Below are 18,664 nucleotides of genomic sequence, written 5' to 3' on the forward strand. Positions count from 1 at the left end.
CAGTGAAAAGGGGTTCCCTAGACTCCTAGTCTAGTGGGTCTGTTACAAACATTCTTTTTCTTCTGTAATTGAGGTTAAGTGACTTGCCCAGGGTCACACAGCTAGTAAGTGTCAAGTGTCTGAGGCTGGATTTGAACTCAGGTCCTCCCGACTCCAGGGCCAGTGCTTTATCTGCTGTGCCACCTAACTGTCCCCAAACATTTCTTTTTTTACATTTTTATTTAAAGTTTTGAGGGGGCAGCTAGGTGGCGCAGTGGATAAAGTACTGGCCCTGGAGTCGGGAGGACCTGAGTTCAAATCCAGCCTCAGACACTTGACACTTACTAGCTGTGTGACCCTGGGCAAGTCACTTAACCCTCATTGCCCTGTAAATAAATAAATAGATAGATAGATAGATAGATAAATAAATAAATAAAGTTTTGACTTTCAAATTCTAGCCCTAGCTGCCCTCCCCCCTCCCTAAGGCAATAAACAATCAGATATAGGTTAGACATGTGAAATTATGTAAAACATTACCATATTAGTCATTTTATATAAGGAAACTTGAATAAAAGAAAAAAATGAAGGAAATAAAGTGAAAAACAGCATGTTTCAGTCTGTGTTCAATCAATATCAGTTCTTTCTTTGGAGGTAGATAATATGCTTCTTCATTAGTCCTTTGGGATTGTCTTGGATCATTGTATTGCTGAGAATAGCTAAGTCATTCACAATTCTTCATCAAACAATATTGCTGTCTCTGTGTACAATATTCTCTGCTCACTTCATTATACATCAGTTCATGTAAGTCTTTCCAGGTTTTTCTGAAATCATTTTGCTTGTCATTTCTTATAGCACAGTGAGCTCCCGAACTCATGACAGGATCGCTCCAAAAAACATCCAAATAACACCATAGGAAAATGCCCGGAGCAGCAAAACTCACAGAAGAATGTGCTGAAATCATCTTCTAACCAAGAATGGCTTGGAAGGTCGGAAGGAGGGAGCTGCTGTGCGGATACAGGAGTTGAGCCCAATCCTACAGTCACCCTGATACAGACCCAGTCCCAGGAAGGCCTCACCAGAGAAGCAGACCCCCAGAGCCTCTGAATCAGCTGAAGCGCCAATGTCGTCTGGAACTAAGCTCACAGTCTGGTGAGTGGGCTGAGTCCTGGGCAGGGGAGAGACTACAGGGGTCTATGCTGGTGCTAAGGCAGAACTTGGATTTACACTCCTGCTGAGAACCAGGAGGTAGGCTCCAGTAGCAGTGGCCCAGGTGGGGGAAGGGCACAGGCTCATAGGAGCTAACAACCATAACACACAAAGCTGGTTGATTAGCAAGTTGGTCTGGGGTCATCTAGGACCAGGAAACAGTCCGGGCAAGGGAAGAACCTGATTCTCCTTAAATCATTTCTTATAGCACAATAATATTCCATTACAATCATATACCACAGCTTGTTTAACCATTCCCCAATTGATGGACATCCCTTTGATTTCCAATTCTTAGTCACCACAAAAAGAGCCGCTATAAATATTTTTGTACAAATAGGTCTTTTTTCTTTTTTTGTGGATGTCTTTGGGATATAAACCTAGCAGTGGTATTGCTGGATCGAAGGGTATGTACAGTTTGATAGCCCTTTGGGTTTAGTTCCAAATTACTCTCCAGAATGGTTGGGTCAGTTCACAACTCCACCAACAGTGGATAAGCATCCCAGATAAACATTTCTTGAGTCTCTTTTTGAGTGTGGAGCATAATACAAGGCCCTGAAGAATACAAAGAGAAATAAGGGATCCTGACTTCTGGGGGTGAAAACTAAAAAGAAAAATGCTCAAAATAGAGTACTTTTCTCCCCAAATTTGCCTCTTATTTCTGTTGATGCTCCACTATTTTGCCAGTCATTCATGCTGTTAACCCTATCTTTAACTCTTCCCTCCCTTATTCCCTTTCTCCCAAACCAGTCTCCATGTTCCATAAATTCCTCTTTCCCAATGCCACCATAATCTCTTCCTTCCTTTCTACTCATTATTGTAATTGGCTTTTCTGGCTTCAGTTTCTCCCCATCCAATCTACAAGCCTCTCAGAGCAATCTGTCCAAGGCATGGACAGGAGGATCAAAAAAACTCCAGAGATTCCCTACTGCTTAGTGAACGAAGTTCAAACTCTTTGTTCTTGGGTTTTGAGCCAAGCTTGACTCAGACTGGTGTGATGAGGGGAATAGAATGAAACAGTCATAGATCATTGTTGTTGTTTGTCCTTCATTCTCGAAGAGGACCATGACATTAGGGCGATGGCCTGACTTGCAGTGAATTGAATTTAAGTGAGGGAGGGCTGTGCAAGGTCACTAACCTCACTCTTTCAGAGTCATCTTGGTCTAGTAGCATGATATACATCAGGTGAAGAAACCAAAGCTATCTATTCCCATATGAAAAAATTCTCTAAATCTCTAATGATTAGAGAGATGCAAATAAAAACAACTCTGAGGTACCACCTGACACCTATCAGATTGGCTAAAATGACAAAAAAGGAAAATAATAAATGTTGGAGAAGTTGTGGGAAAATTGGAACACTAATCCATTGTTGGTGGAGCTGTGAACTGATCCAACCATTCTGGAGAGCAATTTGGAATTATACCCAAAGGGCCATAAAGCTGTGCATACCTTTTGACCCAGCAATACCACTTTTGGGTCTTTTTCCCAAAGAAATCATGGAAAGGGGAAAGGGACCCACATGTACAAAAATATTTATAGCTGCTCTTTATGTGGTAGCAAGAAATTGGAAGTTGAGGGGGTGCCCATCAATTGGGGAATGGCTGGACAAGTTGTAGTATATGAATACAATGGAATACTATTGTGCTGTAAGAAATGGTGAGCAGGAGGAGTTCAGAGAAACCTGGAGGGTCTTTCATGAGCTGATGATGAGTGAGATGAGCAGAACCAGAAGAACATTGTACACAGTATTATCAACATTGAGTGTTGATCTACTGTGATGGACTATATTTTTCTCACCAATGCAATGGCACAGAAGAGTTCCAGGGAACTTGTGATGGAAGAGGATCTCCAAATCCAAGGAAAAAAAAAAAAAAGAACTGCGGAGTATAGATGCTGAATGAACCATACTATTCCTTTTGTTTTTGATGCTGTTGTTTTTTTCTATTTTGAGGTTTTTCATCATTGCTCTGATTTTTTCTCTTATAACATGACTAATGCAGAAATAGGATTAATGTTATTATGTATATATATATATATATATATATATATATATATATATAAAACCTATATCAGATTACCTGCTGTCTAGGGGAGGGGGGAGGGTCAGGAGGGAGGGAGAAAAATCTGAAATTGTAAAGCTTATATAAACAAAAGTTGAGAACTATCTTTACATGTAACGGAAAAAAATAAAATACTTTATTTAACAACAAAAAAAAAGATATACATCAGGACAACTGGAGATGGCCCCAGATGTTTAAGGCAATTGGGCTAAGTGATTTGCCTAGAGTCACACAGCTAGTAAGTGTCTGAGGTCATATTTGAACTCAGGTCCTCTCATCTTCAGGGCCAGTGTTCTATCCACTGTGCCACCTGGCTGCCTATCATAGATCATAAGCTTTCAGCAAAAGAAAATTTACTCAGCAATAGTGTAGAAAGTATATTAAGTAAAGATACAGTGTTGATTCAGTTGGGTGCAGCTCCCCTCACCCCTATGTTTGCCATAATCACACACCCTGGTCAGAAAGATGTGTTGACTCACACAACCACATAAGTAATTGATAAGCCTGAAGAGTGCTGATTATCTGTGCACTGGATTTTTCAATCAAGAAGCTAGTTCGGGTAATGCTGTCTTTTTTAAGGAAAAACTAGCCTATGTGACAGAAACCTTGCAGTCTTATTAGGCCATATGTGGCAAATTTCTCAATATCCATTGGGGCATAATATTTGCAGAAAGTGATTAGTATAGTGGCTGGCACATAGAGTAGGTGCTTTATACAAACCTCTTCAAGTACTTATTCTCATTTGTATCATAGGTATTTGTATCCTTGTCTTATTTCCCTACTAGACTGTAAGATCCTGAAGAGTAGTGATCCAGTTTTACTCATGAGCCTCACACAGTACTATATACATGTGAAGTGCTCAATAAATGTTTGTTCAATTGAACTGAGCAGAAAGCAAGCCTATAATTAACATAAAGCCACCAGGGCTTTGTTCCAGGTTCAACATAACAGAGGCATTTCTTCCCCAAGGCAGTCATGGTGGGGGATTTGCTCCTTCCCAGTCAGGCCACCACCTCCCAGGAAGTCTTGTCACAGTCACAGCCCTTTCTCAGAGACACTCAGCACTCCACTGGAATGAAACTAAGCCTTACCAGAGACTTGGAACCACATCAGCAGAAATGCCAAGGTGTCCTGGGCTTGGGGTGTACTGGGGCCACTGTCCCATCTTCTCTCAAGTGAATTTGTCCCAGCTAACATAATTCCTAGTTACTGCTCTAGCATAGATTATGGAAGGAAACTAGCCTGACTGTAGCAGTGGGAGATGAAGCTGGATGTTTCTGGGTGATCTACTTATGGAGGGTCTTGAATACCACAGCCAAAGACTTTATCCTTTAGGGCTTTTTCCTTTGGGCACAGGAAGTAAAGGCCTTTGGAGGTTCTTGAAGAGGGAAATGATAAAATGAAATTGCTATTTGAGGAGGATTAATCAGCAGGCACATATAGGAAGAGTTGATGATGTCTGTGTCCAATTCTGTGTCTTTCTGCCACCTTCAAGGGCCTGGGCAATGATACAGGGAAATAGAAATAGGGTCTAAAGTGTCCTCCAGATAGTCTCCCCAGGTTTTTGGTTTTGTTTTGTTTGTTTCAATGAATTTTAATACCATCAGTAAAATTGTTTAAATGAGCTAAAAATCACAAATACACCCCAACTTGTTCCTCATGTTTCCCTCCTTGTAGCGTATCCACAAGCCCGCTGTGGGGTAGATTTTAAAGTTAACATTTGTAATCATAACTCAGCTTCCAAACTAACAGCCATTGCTCTTATTTACTCACTCTGAGGCAAGCAGAACAAGTCTATTCTCTGCTTTTCTATGTGCCAGTCCTTCAACTACATGAACAAAGCTATCAAGTGCCCCATGTGTTTTCTTCTTCAGGCTAAACATTCCTAATTCTTTCAACAGCTCCTCACATGGGATGATCTCCTGGTCATTCAACACTTTCTGGTTCATCAGTGTCTTTCCAAAATTGTGGTGCAAAAATTTGGAGAGAACTAAGGTTTCCACCAATATTTCCACAAAAGAATCTACCACATTTTTTCCGTGGAAAAGAATAGTATTCAGCATCTTTCCAAGGTCCCTGTAATTGGTGAGGCCTAGAGAAGCCTTAGAGACATTGAGGTGGTGCAGTGGATAGAGTGCCAGTCCTGGAGTCAGATGACCTTGATGAAGGAGGCTAAAAGGATTAACAGATAACTTATCAATAGTACCTAAAAGGGTTAACAGAGAAACTTAGGTTTGTGTTCTTACAATAACCAAGAGGGTTCAGTCCCTATCAACCCTTACTATCAACAGAGACAGTAACTAGAGACCATTGACCATTAATAGCCATTAATATTCCTAGATGACAGGACACCTAGAAACTAGATCTTAAGTAAAGAGATACCATGAACACAGAGACCCTCTGGGTCTGACAAGTTTAAGCATGTCCTTAGAGTCATGCACAAAAAAGGTCAAATTTGACCTCATGACACATAAACCCCCAAAACAACTTTTTCCAAGGAAAAAGGTATCTGCCTCGGGGATTGGCCTGGGACCTCGGGAAGTCCAAATTAGGATAAACCCTCTCCTGTACCTTCCCAAGGTGGAGATTATGATAATGAGGAGATAATTTCTTTTTTGCTATAAATATAACCATCTTTCTTCCTATCTCCATGGTGATCTCTCTGTGGTCACTCAAAGTATTGCAATAAAACTTGGGAAACTGAGTAACTGAGTCTTGTAATTCTTTGGGATGCCTCACAATCAATTTGATTAATTAAACCCACCTCCCACATCAACCCAAGTTCAAATGCAGCCTCAGACACTTACTAGCTGTGTGACCCTGGGCAAGTCACAACTTCTGTTTGCCTCAATTTTCTCAACTTTAAAACAGGGATAAAAACAGCAGTTACTTCCTGGGTTTGTTATGAGGGTCAAATGAGATCACATCTGTAAAGTGTTTAGCATAGTTCCTGGAACATTGTAAGGGCTATTTAAATGTGTATTCTGCTCCCCTTTCCCTTTTAGGAAGTCTGTTGATATTCCAGGGAAGGGCATGTTGAGTTCTAGGCCACTACAAGTCCTTGGAGCTGTGAATTCTTGGTTTTTATCTCTACCCTGCCTTTGAATCACTTTGTGACCTTGGGAAAGTCACTTGGAATGACTCTGGACTTAAGTTGCAAAGCAATTACAACACAACCTGCAGGTCTCAACTATGGTATAGATAAAATATCACTATCTACTTGCTGTGTGACTTTGAACCTCTCTAAAACTCTATAGCATTTATAGGTCTCAGTTTCCTCATCTGTAAAATAAGGGCATTGGACTAGACTTATAAAATCCCTTCTAATTCTGAATTCTGTTTTCATGACTTCCATACTGCCTTCACTAATGCCATCCCATAACCTTGGGGTTAACTTTCCCCTTCCCCCATCTTTATCTATTGAGGTTATATCTTTCAATGCCCAGTCCAGATGCTACCTCCTGCAAGAAGCCCTCTGTGGGCCTGCACGCACACACACACACACCTCTCAATCCCTCAATGATCTATTCTTCTGCAATTTCTCATGACCCTTTGCTCCCCAGCCATAGTACTTATGTATTTTCCTTCTGCCTTCTGTTTTTAAGCTTTTGGAGGACAAGAACCAGCTAACAATCTAATGGAGGAATGTTCCAAATCACTAATAATAAAAGAAATGCAAATCAAAAGAATCCTGAGGTCACACCCAGCAAATTTGCAATGAGGACAAAAGATGGGAATAGTAAATGTTGGAAGGATTTTTTGAAAGATATGCAAGCTGGGGCACCTAGGTGGCACAGTGGATAGAGCACAGGCCCTGGAGTCAGGAGGACCTGAGTTCAGATCCGACCTCAGACACTTAACACTTACTAGCTGTGTGACCCTGGGCAAGTTAACCCCAATTGCCTCACCAAAAGAAAAAGAAAGAAAGAAAGATATGCAAGCTAATACATTGTGAAGGGAGCTGCGAATTGTACAATCTTTGGGGAATAAATGAATTAAATAATAAGTGAATAAAATGTCTATACTCTTTGACCTGGAAATCCCACTGATTAGGAATATACATCAAGCAGGTCATTAACCAAAAAAAAAAAAAAAGCTCTATATACACCAAAATATTTATAGCAGCATTTTTTTGTGGTAGCAAAGAGCTGGAAACAAAACGGATGTCCATCATTTGGTGAATATCTAAACAAATCACAGTACATAAATGTAATAGAATATAATTCTCTCTCGTAAGAAATAAGAGAAATTATAAATGCAGAGAAGCATGAAATGATTTAACACGAACTAATGCAAAGTAAGCAAGCAGAACCAGAAAATATTATACACAATGACTACAATAATACAATTGGAAAGAACAATCACAAAACAACTGAATGTTACAAAATTATAAAAAACAAGCTTGGGGGCAGCTAGGTGGCGCAGTGGATAAAGCACCAGCCCTGGATTCAGGAGGACCCAAGTTCAAATCCAGTCTCAGACACTTGACACTTAACTAGCTGTGTGACCCTGGGCGAGTCACTTAATCCTCATTGCCCTGACCCCCCAAAAAAGAAAAAAAAAGCTTGTCTCCAAAGAAGAGAAAATTACTTTCCCCCTTTTACAGAAGTTAGGGTCCATAGGTGTGAAACATTACATATAATGTCAAATTTTTTCAATATATTGCTCAATTTTGCTGATTTTTTTTTCTCTTCTTTTTTTTTTCTGAAAGGATGGGTCTCTGGGAGTGGGAAGAGAAAGATATATAAGGGGAAATCTAAGTAACGTAATATCAAAAGTTGTCAAAATACTATTTAAAAAAAAAAAAGAAGTGGTTACAATTTTTTGATTCTTCAGAAGTTCCTCAATCTTACTTGATAGAATCGTAGGATAAGCCACACTCCCAGTAACCTTTAAAAAACAAACTTGCCAGTGCTCGAGTTAGTTAAGACAGGAGGAACTCTGCCTTCAAATGAACAGGGAAGGGGCTTTCTCTCTTCTCTCCTCTCTCCTCCCCTAACCCACCTCAGGAATGACTTCTTGCAATGGAGTAATTCAGTTAGTAAGACATTCTGAGTCCAGAAAAATGAAATCCTAGAGAGACCTGTTAAGGGGTTAAATTGAGCTGTGCAGAGGAGCAGGTCCAGGGATGGCAGCAGAGCAAAAAAACCCAGCAGACTCTCCACCCAGAAGTGTAAGGGGACCCCAAGAATAGAAAAGATAACAGAGAACTGAAGTGCCAGATATGAATTGCATTGGCCATGGCTGTTAGCTACATATAGCCCTCTTTACTTATGAAGTCTATGTATATGCCCACTTTCTCCACTGATTCTATGTATGTTTTGGGGAGAGTGTGTCACAAGTTTATGGAAGGGATGTTTTGTATCTACTGTTATCATGTCATTTCAGTGAACACCTTTGCTTTGGACTCATGTCAATTGGCTGCCTGTTGAATAAACACATTCAATGTTGAAGGGGTCAGGAAAAGATAGGCATACTGGTACATTATTGGTGGAGCTGTGAATTAGTACAATTATTTTGAAAAGCAATTTAGAATTATGCGAATAAAGTGGCTAAAATGTCCCTTCCCTTTGAACCAGAGATTCTATTACCTCTACCCCAAGGAGCCCATTGATTAGAAGAAAGTTCCCATATAAATACATTCAAATATTTGTAGAAGCACTTTTTATGATAGTAAAAAATTAGAAATATAGTAATGGAATATTACTGTGTTATAAGAAATGATGAATGTGATGAATATAGAAAAGTATGGAAAGCTCTATATGAACTGATGAAGAGTGAAGTAAGCAAAGTCAAGAAATCAATATACATAATGAATACAACCACCCATACAAAAATCAAAAGTGAATGTTTCAAAATGATAAAGAAAAGGCTTGGTTTGAAGGAAGAGATGTGAAAAGACACCCCTACTCCATTCCTTTGCAGAAGTGGGAGGCCCACAAATGTACATTGAACATATTTTTAGGTTTTTTCAATATATTGATCAGTCATGCTGATTTTTTTTCCTCTTTTTTTGTGTGTTTTAAAAATACAATGTGGGGGCAGCTAGGTGGCGCAGTGGATAAAGTACTGGCCCTGGATTCAGGAGTACCTGAGTTCAAATCCAGCCTCAGACACTTGACATTTACTAGCTGTGTGACCATGGGCAAGTCACTTAACCCCCACTGTCTTGCCAAAAAAAGATAAATAAAAAAAATACAATGTGTTATATGCGACAGTTCTCTGGGAGGAGAAGGGAAGGAATACTGGGGAATACTCCTATAAAAATGTGAAAAACAAAAAACATAAATAAAAACTTTTAAAAGAAGCATATCGGGGCAGCTAGGTGGCACAGTGGATAAAGCACCGGCCCTGGAGTCAGGAGTACCTGAGTTCAAATCCGACCTCAGACATTTGACACTTACTAGCTGTATGACCTTGGGCAAGTCACTTAACCCCAATTGCCTCACCAAAAAAAAAAAAAAAAAAAGATTGGAACCCAAAACTATAAATAAAACTGTTTTTTTAAAAAAGCATATCAATGAAGGCTCATGAGCTATATAGTTTTGGGAGTGTGGACCTGTACAGTACCTCAAACCTGAGGTAATTGTGCTTTGGATGACCCAAATGTAAGGTTATAGGGAGATACCCTATAGGGGTCCTACATGTGTAATACTGTCTTTGTATTCTCAGCTCTTTGGACTTCATAGCTTCCTTATGAATATGTATCATAATATCACAGGTTTAGAGTTGGAAGGAACTTTAGCAGTCATCATATCCAACTCCCTGATTTTATAGATGAGGAAACTGAGGCCCAGAGAAATTAAGTGACTTCTTCAGGTGTCAGATGGAATAGAAGAGTCCTAGTCCCAGCCCTCCTCCCCATCCCCTTCTACCCTGATGGCTGGGCTGTGAGAACAGGATTTGTTCCTCAATTCCCATTCACAAGGTAATACCACACAGTCTATTACTTGATTTTATTTTGCCTTGTGTACTTCTCCAATTGTTTCATGGGTATAATTCTTGTCTCTTTCAGACTTTTAATTCAATGTCAGGAAACTTGTTTTATACTTTCATTCCCACAGGATTGTGGCTACCCAATTAATATTTGTTGTCTCTTGTGTTAGATTTATATCTATCTATTATCTCCTACAAACCCTTAAGGATAATAATAATAATAATAATAATAATAATAATAATAATAATAATAACTGAGACTTATAGAGAGTTTAAGGTGTACAAATGTTACATACACTATCTTATTTGATCTCAACAATCATTATCCAACGATGCAATATGATGGTAAAAAAGTTAATATAACCTTAAGCCATGTTGTGTCCAAAATGAAAGAGGAGATTACTTCTCAGCCTATTCCAACTAAGATTAAGTGCAGAAGGAGAGAGGTGATAGTGCTCCTGTACCTGTGGTGATCAGAGGACATTTAGAGTATTGTGTTTAATTCTTATTCAGTCAGCCAGCCAATAGTCAACAAATATTTAGGTTGGTACAGTGGTTAGTTAGAGTGCTGGGTCTGGAGTCAGGAGGACCTGAGTTCAAATGGATTTTTTTTTTTAATTTTAGTGAGGCAATTTGGGTTAAGTGACTTGCCCAGGGTCACATAGCTAGTAAGTGTCAAGTGTCTGAGGCCAGATTTGAACTCAGGTACTCCTGACTCCAGGGCCGGTGCTCTATCCACTGTGCCACCTAGCTGCCCCTCAAATGGTTTTTTTATACCTCAGATACTTACTAGCTGTGTGACCCTGGGCAAGTCATTTCATCCTGTTTGTCTCAGTTTCCTCATCTGTCAAATGAGCTGGAGAAGGAAATAGCAAACCGCTCCAGTATCTCTGCCAAGAAAACCCCAAATGGGGTCCCAAAGAGTGGGACAGAAACAGAAATGCCTGAACAACAAAACTTTATGAAGTGCCTGCTATATTCCAGGAACTGTGTTGTGCTGGGGAGGTGATAGCATGCCAATGTCTGTGTGGGATCAAGTTGTAGACAGGAGAAATGGAAAATAATCAACAAGGGGAAAAAGCACTGAAAAGCTGGAGCAATAATAAGCTAGTATTTAGATGGGGCTTTCATATGTTATATCTCATTGGGTCCTTACTTAAACCCAGTGAGGTGGGTGCTATTATTCTTCCCACTTTACAGAGAAGGAAACTGAGAGATTGTGATTTGCCTAGAGCGAGATATAAACTAAATTCTTCCTAAACTGCACTCCTGTCCAAGGAGGTTGATCTGGATAAGGAATAAATGGGAAACCATGTTATGAAACCATCAAGTGAGGACACTAGAGCCACTCAGCCTGGAGAGTATTTTCAGAGATGTCATCATAGCGGACTGAGTTTATGCTCCTTAGCCTCAAGAATAGTCAGCAGCAGGTTTCCTCTCCCTGTAAGGAAACTTTGGAGAACTTTGGAATGTGGAATGGGCTGCTTCACGGGGCGGAGGGCTCTCCCACACCGGAGGTCTTTAATCAGCAGCTGGGAAGGCCACCTGGCAGAGAGGCTTCTGGTTCAGACTGGAATAGATGATTTCTGTGAAATAAGACAGAGGGCAAGGAAGGGGAGAACATTCACCCTTGGAGCTTCCCCACAAAAACCCTGTAAAGCAGGTATTAAGTAATTGTCTGAGATAGGATTTGAACTCAAGTCTTTTTTACTTCAAGCCCAGGCCTTACAGAAAAGGCCAAAAGCTGGACAACCAGTTAGGCCACTACTATAATACTTTAGGCCCTAGGGGATGACTGAGGACCTGGACTAGGGTGGTTGTAGTGGTAGCAGGAAAGTGGGGACAGATTTAAAACAAGCTTGGCAATGAGAGGGCAGAGTTAAAGATTCTGAAGCTAAGTCTGGGTGACTGAGAAGATGTCATCTATAGAAATAGAGAAATTGGAAAAGGGCAGGTTTCAGGAGATGGCCCCAAGGAAAACATCCTTTCTGAGCCTGTGGAACAACCCAATTTTGGTTATGGGATTTTTACTAAATGAGGAAAATTACCACAGTAAAATAAACTCATTTATTTAACCAAGTTTTAGGGGAAACCCTGGATGAGCTATCTCTTTTTCCCCTACACTTCCAGCCTCCTGATTTGCACTCCAATTCAATCCCCAGCCCAGAGCCCAGAAGCTGGTTTAGGGCTGCCTCCCACTCTGGAATTCCCAGAGAGCTAGGTCAGTGCAACAACTAGCCTACTACGTGCCTGGAAGGAGAATACCAACACAAATCAAAACAGGTCCTGCCCTCAAGGGGTTTATTGAAGTAGCTCCTGACCTCAAGGAATTGACATCTGAATGGGGAGAAGCCTGGTACTTAATACTGGGTTATATAAAACAGATAAAAGATAGCTGAGTGGGGAGACTTTAGCAGCTGTGGAATATTAGAAAAGACCTCGTGCAGAGTGCTACAGAGCCAAGTGTGGAAGGAAACCTGGGAACCCAAAAGGTAGAAAGAAGTGTGGAGGGAGTCTTTTTCCAGGCACAGGGCAAGTCAATGCAAAACACGGAGACTGGAGATGAAGGGTTGCGTGTGAGGAGCTGCAAGACAGCCAGTTTGGCTAGACTGTAGTGTTCGTGAAAGGGAGCAATGTTTGATAAGGCCACAAAGGTAGGATGGACCCAGGATGTGAAGAGTTTTAATGACAAACAGAAGGGCTTATATAAGTCTGCAGGGTACATCCTGGCCCAGCTGGCCCTCACTCTGGTACCGGGCTGTGTCAGTGACTCAGGAACTCTCCGTGGGGAGTGAAAGTCCAACCCCTAAGCGCACCACCCCCGTGGGAGTGTTTGCTGGTGGGAGGTAGGTGTGTGTGTGGTTTCGTGGCATCGGGCGGGGCTCCAGCGCGGCAGCTCGAAATCACCAAATATAGACATGCAACCAGCTGTCCCAGCTCTGCTCTTTCCCTACTACACCTGCACTGGCTGGCCCCACCTTGGTTTCAACATCCACCTTCCTGCTCCACTCCCAGTCAGGCCACCCATCTGAATGACACATTCCCTAGGGTGATTTGCTACTGGCTGCCTAAGAGGAAATAGATTCTTGGGCCACTCAGACTCACAGCTAGCTGGATCCAAGAAGGGTTTGGGGGAAGGGGAAGAGAAAGAAAGCACCCATTTTAGGCCTGTCCCTGCCAACACTTAGGAATCTTTTTGCCCCTCTACATGTACTTACCCCGCCATGATTTTGTCCCCTGGAGGTGCAATGATTTTTTTTTTAAATACATAGTGATTCAAAGGAAGCCAGTTAGATTAAAATGGTTATCCAAAAAATTTTTTTTTCTTTAAAGTTCAAAGGCCCCAGGTTAAGAACCTCTAGCTTTAAAGGATCTCTAATTAAATTCTGTTCAACAGATATTTATCTCTAAGGTCTTGTCTAGCTCCAAGACTTGTGTGAGGAGGGACTTGGGCAACCTTGAGGAAGCAGAGTAAATGACTGAGACCAGTTTTAGGGGATCTCAGTTATAGGAGATCCCCAGTATAGCTGGGGAACAGGAAGAGAGAAGTGAAAGGCCCTCGAATCACTTCAGGGTTGATCAGTTCATTCATTTACTGGACAAATAGGAATTTCCTAATACTATGTGTAGCAGTTATTACCTGGCCCAACAAGTCATACTTAGTGGATGACTGTCCATCAGATTTCACAGTCCCCTAGAGCTCTCCTCAAACTATTAACAATCTCTCTATCTCTCACTTGGGTGATAATCACAGAAGGCCTCCTTTTCTTTACCCTTTGTTTTCATTCTAAGCATCGGTGGGAAGATAGAAGAGTAACCAAAATGGGGGTTAAAGATGGGTCCCTCAATGTGAACTGATGCCCCAGGTTTAGGAGGAAAGGATGGAAAGACCTCTAGGAGCCCCATCCAGGTTCCTTGGAATCGGGCAGGAGACACCAATCTGCTACCTGTTCCATGGGCTGCCCTCCCTCTTCTCCTCTACCTTAAGCAATTTAGAAGTTGGAGCCTCTGGGGGAAATAAGGGTGCAGGTAGGCCTCAGGGTTAGAGTAGAGACTGGAATGCAGAGCCCAGGCCAAGGATACCCTAGGAAAGAGAACTGGGGAAAAAAAAGCTGGGTAAGGAGTTTTGAAAAATAAATAGAACCTTTCTACACGAGCGTGTAAGATTAGCTCCATGGAAACAAGAAGAAAATCAGTTTTCCTTTGGAAATTTTTTCATCTTCACACACAACATTGTGATGTTAAAAGGGTGGGTCTCAAAGCCATTATTTTTTCTTTGGCACTGAAGAAGAGGAGCTCAAAAATTTTAGATGTGATATTCTTCACCCTTTCTAGGTAGGCTTCCAGGGAAGCAGGTCAGGGCTTTGGTATTTGAAGATGAGATGTTTATTATCATGTCATATAAGGCAAGTTGAGGGAAAAGGGTTGGACCAACATAAAAAACATGAAAATAGAGGCTCCCATCTCCTAATCCCCATATAGTGTGCACCTTTTTCACCACCATCAATCAGATCTTCCCAGGAATTTGTTAGATTCTATGTTGGGGCCCTTGGTAAATAAATGGGAGGCCAGGTGAGGTCCATGTCTCAGACTAGCAAGTCCTTAGGCTACAAAAGCTGGATTGGGTTTTAACTGACTCGATTCTCTATGGCAGAGAATGGTGTGACCTTGGAAAACTGAACTCACTCCCATCATGCCTCATTTTTCCCATTTCAATGGGATTCATAACACTTTTGGCATGTTGTGAAAGGTTAGATAAGTGTAAAATATTTCCTGTTTATTTACTTATTAGGTCAACAAACATTAATTGAGCACCCCTATAGCAATATAAAGTGCCATCACAGACAAAGATTTTTGGGCCCAAGACTCAAAGACAGAACCCATATGTATAAAGATGGCAGAGGTAATGGCAACTGGAGACCAGAAAAAATAACATCGATTCCTACCCTTTCTTGACACTTTCTGATTATTATTAGAATAGAACCATAGACTATTAGAATTAGAAGGAACCATAGAGGTCATCTAATCCAACCGGCTAATTTTATTGATAAGGAAACTTAAAACCGGGCAAATGAAGTGACTTACTGTATCACACAATTAGCTGGTAATGCAGCCTAGACTAGAAACCTAGCTTCCTTTAAGCCTCAGATAAAATCCCACCTTCTGTAAGAAGCCTTTTTCTATCCTCCTTTATCTTGGTGCCTTTTCTCTGAGATTAATTCCAATTTATCCCATATGTATTGTTTGTATATAGTTGTTTTCATGTTGTCTCCCCTACTGGACTGTAAACTCCTAAAGAGTGGGAACGGTTTCTGCCTTTCTTTATATGTTCAGTGCTTAGCACAGTGCCTGGCACATAGTAGGTGCTTAATAAATGCCAGTTGACTTGATTCTGACTCTCCCAGGCAAGTGTTCTTTATATTGGATGGTTCTTTGATTTTTAATCCTTAGATTTTAAGTGGCCAGAAGCTTTAATTAATTAATTTTTTTTTTAATTTTAGTGAGGCAATTGGGTTAAGTGACTTGCCCAAGGTCACACAGCTAGTAAGTGTTAAGTGTCTGAGGCCGGATTTGAACTCAGGTCCTCCTGACTCCAGGGCCGGTGCTCTATCCACTGCGCCACGTAGCTGCCCCATGGCCAGAAGCTTTAAAACAAGGAAATAGAGAATCCACACAATTCAGTTTTCCTCTCAAATTCTAGGCCCTAAGGATTTGTCTGTTTTGGTTAATTGACAAATTTTTGCAAAAACTGATCTATTTGGGAAAGAAAAATCAGAACTTTGTACTCAGAAAACAATCCAAGTGGTTTATATAAAACGTATACAGTTAGACAAAATACAAGACATAATAACCTAAGCTTACCAGCCTTTACTTTTTTTTTCAGAAGTGAAGAGATTTTTGTTGAGTATATCACCATCTTCCCCATCACCCAGGTTTGCAATCTCTAATATTCTCCCCACCTATATCAAATCATTTGCCAAGTCTCTTTGATTCTATTTCAACCACAGCTCTCTTATCTGTTCCCTCTTTCCATTCACAGGGCCACCACCCTTATTCAGGGCCTTATCACCTCCTCATCTAGATCAACAGGTCTCCCTGCTTCCAGTCTCTCCCCTCCCCAATCCATCATCCACACAAAATAATCTTCCTGCCAAAATAATTTTCCCAAAGCACAAGTCTGACCATGCCATTCACTGGCTCAAGAATCTTCAGGGGCTGCCTATTTGCCTCTATATTGAGCCAAACTCCTCAGCTTGGCTTGTAAAGCCTTTGTATCCCCAGAACTCAGCTTGTGCACCACAATGAGTAGATTCTTTTCTTTTCCATTCCTTAAAAAATTCTTTTTTCCAATTATATGTAAAAACAATTTTAAACATTTGAGTTTTTTAAATTTTGTGTTCCAAATTCTTTCCCTCCCCTCTTCTCTCATTGAGAAGGCAAGCAATTCGATATAGGTTATATATGTGCAGTCATGCAAAACATATTTCCATTATCAGCCATGTTGTGAAAGAAAACACAGACCAAAAAAAATACATCCCATGAAAAAAGAAAGTAAAAAATAGTATGCTTTAATCTGCATTCAAATTTCATCAGTTTCTTCTCTGGAGGTGGATAGCATTTTTTATCATAAGTCCTTTGGAATTGTCTTGGATTTTTGTATTGCTGAGAATAGCTAAGTCATTCACAGCTGATCATTACAAGATTGCTATTACTGTGTGCAATGTTCTCTTGGTTCTGTTCACTTCACTTTGCATCAGTTCATATAAGTCTTCCCAGGTTTTTCTGAAAGCATCGTGCCCATCATTTCTTATAGTACAATAGCATTCTATCACAATCATATACCACAACTTGTTCAGTCGTTCCCCAACTAATAGACATCCCCACAATGTTGAATTCTTTGCCACCCCAAAAAGAGCTGCTGTAAATATTTTTGTACATAGTCCTTTCCTTTTCTTTTTGTTTTGTTTTAATCTTTTTGGGATACAGACTTAGTAGTGGCATTACTGGGTCACAGTTTTATAGTCCTTTGGGCACACTTAATAGATTCTTGATAAATGCTTGTTGAATTGCACTGAGGTGGCTCGAGTCTAGGGGTATTTGTCTAGCCTGCTTTGGAATCCTTGGTTAAGGATAACAGATGAAATGGCACTGATAGATTGGGCTTCCAGACATGGACCAGCAGGCATACTGAGGAAAAGGTAGAACTAAGTCTGGACATCCATTAAGGAGCTCATTCCTTCCATGCTGAGTCTGCAGTCACAGCTTTGGAGACAGATTGTCGACTCCAGGGCTTCCTGGCAAATAATACACGGTGAACAACCATAAAGAATCCTCATAGCCCATGTCCTTCCTGGGCCAAAGATGGGGGATGGGAGGAAAACAGTAGCTAGGAATAGATCAGGGAAAGGGGGAAAGGGGAGTCCTTTCACCAGAACCGTTAGAGAACAAAGACAACAACGGAGTTTCATTTCTCCCCCTTCTTTTGCCTCTAGGTGATTTCCTAACAGCATAGAGAAAGCAGGGGGACAGACTGGCTGGAGAACTGTCTCATCCAGGGTGTGTGTTCAAGATTCACTGTTATAGTCTGGGAATCAGAACTCCTGTGTCAGATTCCTGACTCTGGCCCTGAAGCCTGAGAAAGTGTCTTTCCCTGCCTCAATATACCCAGTTGGGCAGGGGGTTAAAAATGAAGTATTAGCTCATTCTTTTCCCTAGAGTCATAAGGAAGAGGAATAATTTAGAGATTTTCAGATTAAAAAGGTTCTATTCTTTGGGTGCAGAGAGTTCTTTGGAGAAAAATAAGGCAACCTCAGTCCACCCTTCCCCATCTGGCCAATTGGGCAGGAGGAAGGGAGATTATGTTCCCAAAGTCAGGATGATGAGCCCATATTCCGTGACAACCTGCCTTCCTGTCTAGAGGGACTGGACACGTCTGTCTGTCTCTTCGCCTTGTCTGTGGAGGAAATGGGTTTATTGAACTGGGAGTGTTGGGAGAGGACAAATAGCAGGGAAGATTTGACTACTGCAGTGGAACAGATGGGAGGGGACCCTCTCTCATCTCCCTGCAGAAGTGAAAATATGAGCTCTAGCAATGAAGTGTAGATGAGAACATGTTCTTCCTTCCCACTCCAACGTGCATCTGCAGCAGCTCTCTCCAGACACTGGATGGATTATAGCTGTGAAAATATTCCCAGGCTGTGGGGATGATTAATACCCAGTAAATGCAGATTTTTTTTTCCTCTTTCTTCCTTCCTCTCTCTCTTTCCTTCCTTCTTTCTTAGCCATTCAGAGCTGCCACCTTCCTTCCCCCACTATTTGGGATAGAGGGGTGATTGTTCTCCACGGGGTTTCAGAGGAGCTGAGCTCGGGAAGGGGAAATAGTACCCTTTCCATTGTTTGGGAGAGAGGGAATGTGATGATGAAAGTCCTCCCTACCTCGTCAGATCTGAAACTGGGCTCTTTTAGAAACTGCTCCAAATGCAGAA

Source organism: Dromiciops gliroides, chromosome 4, assembly GCF_019393635.1.
Source record: "Dromiciops gliroides isolate mDroGli1 chromosome 4, mDroGli1.pri, whole genome shotgun sequence".
In the NCBI taxonomy this organism is placed as follows: Eukaryota; Metazoa; Chordata; class Mammalia; order Microbiotheria; family Microbiotheriidae; genus Dromiciops; species Dromiciops gliroides.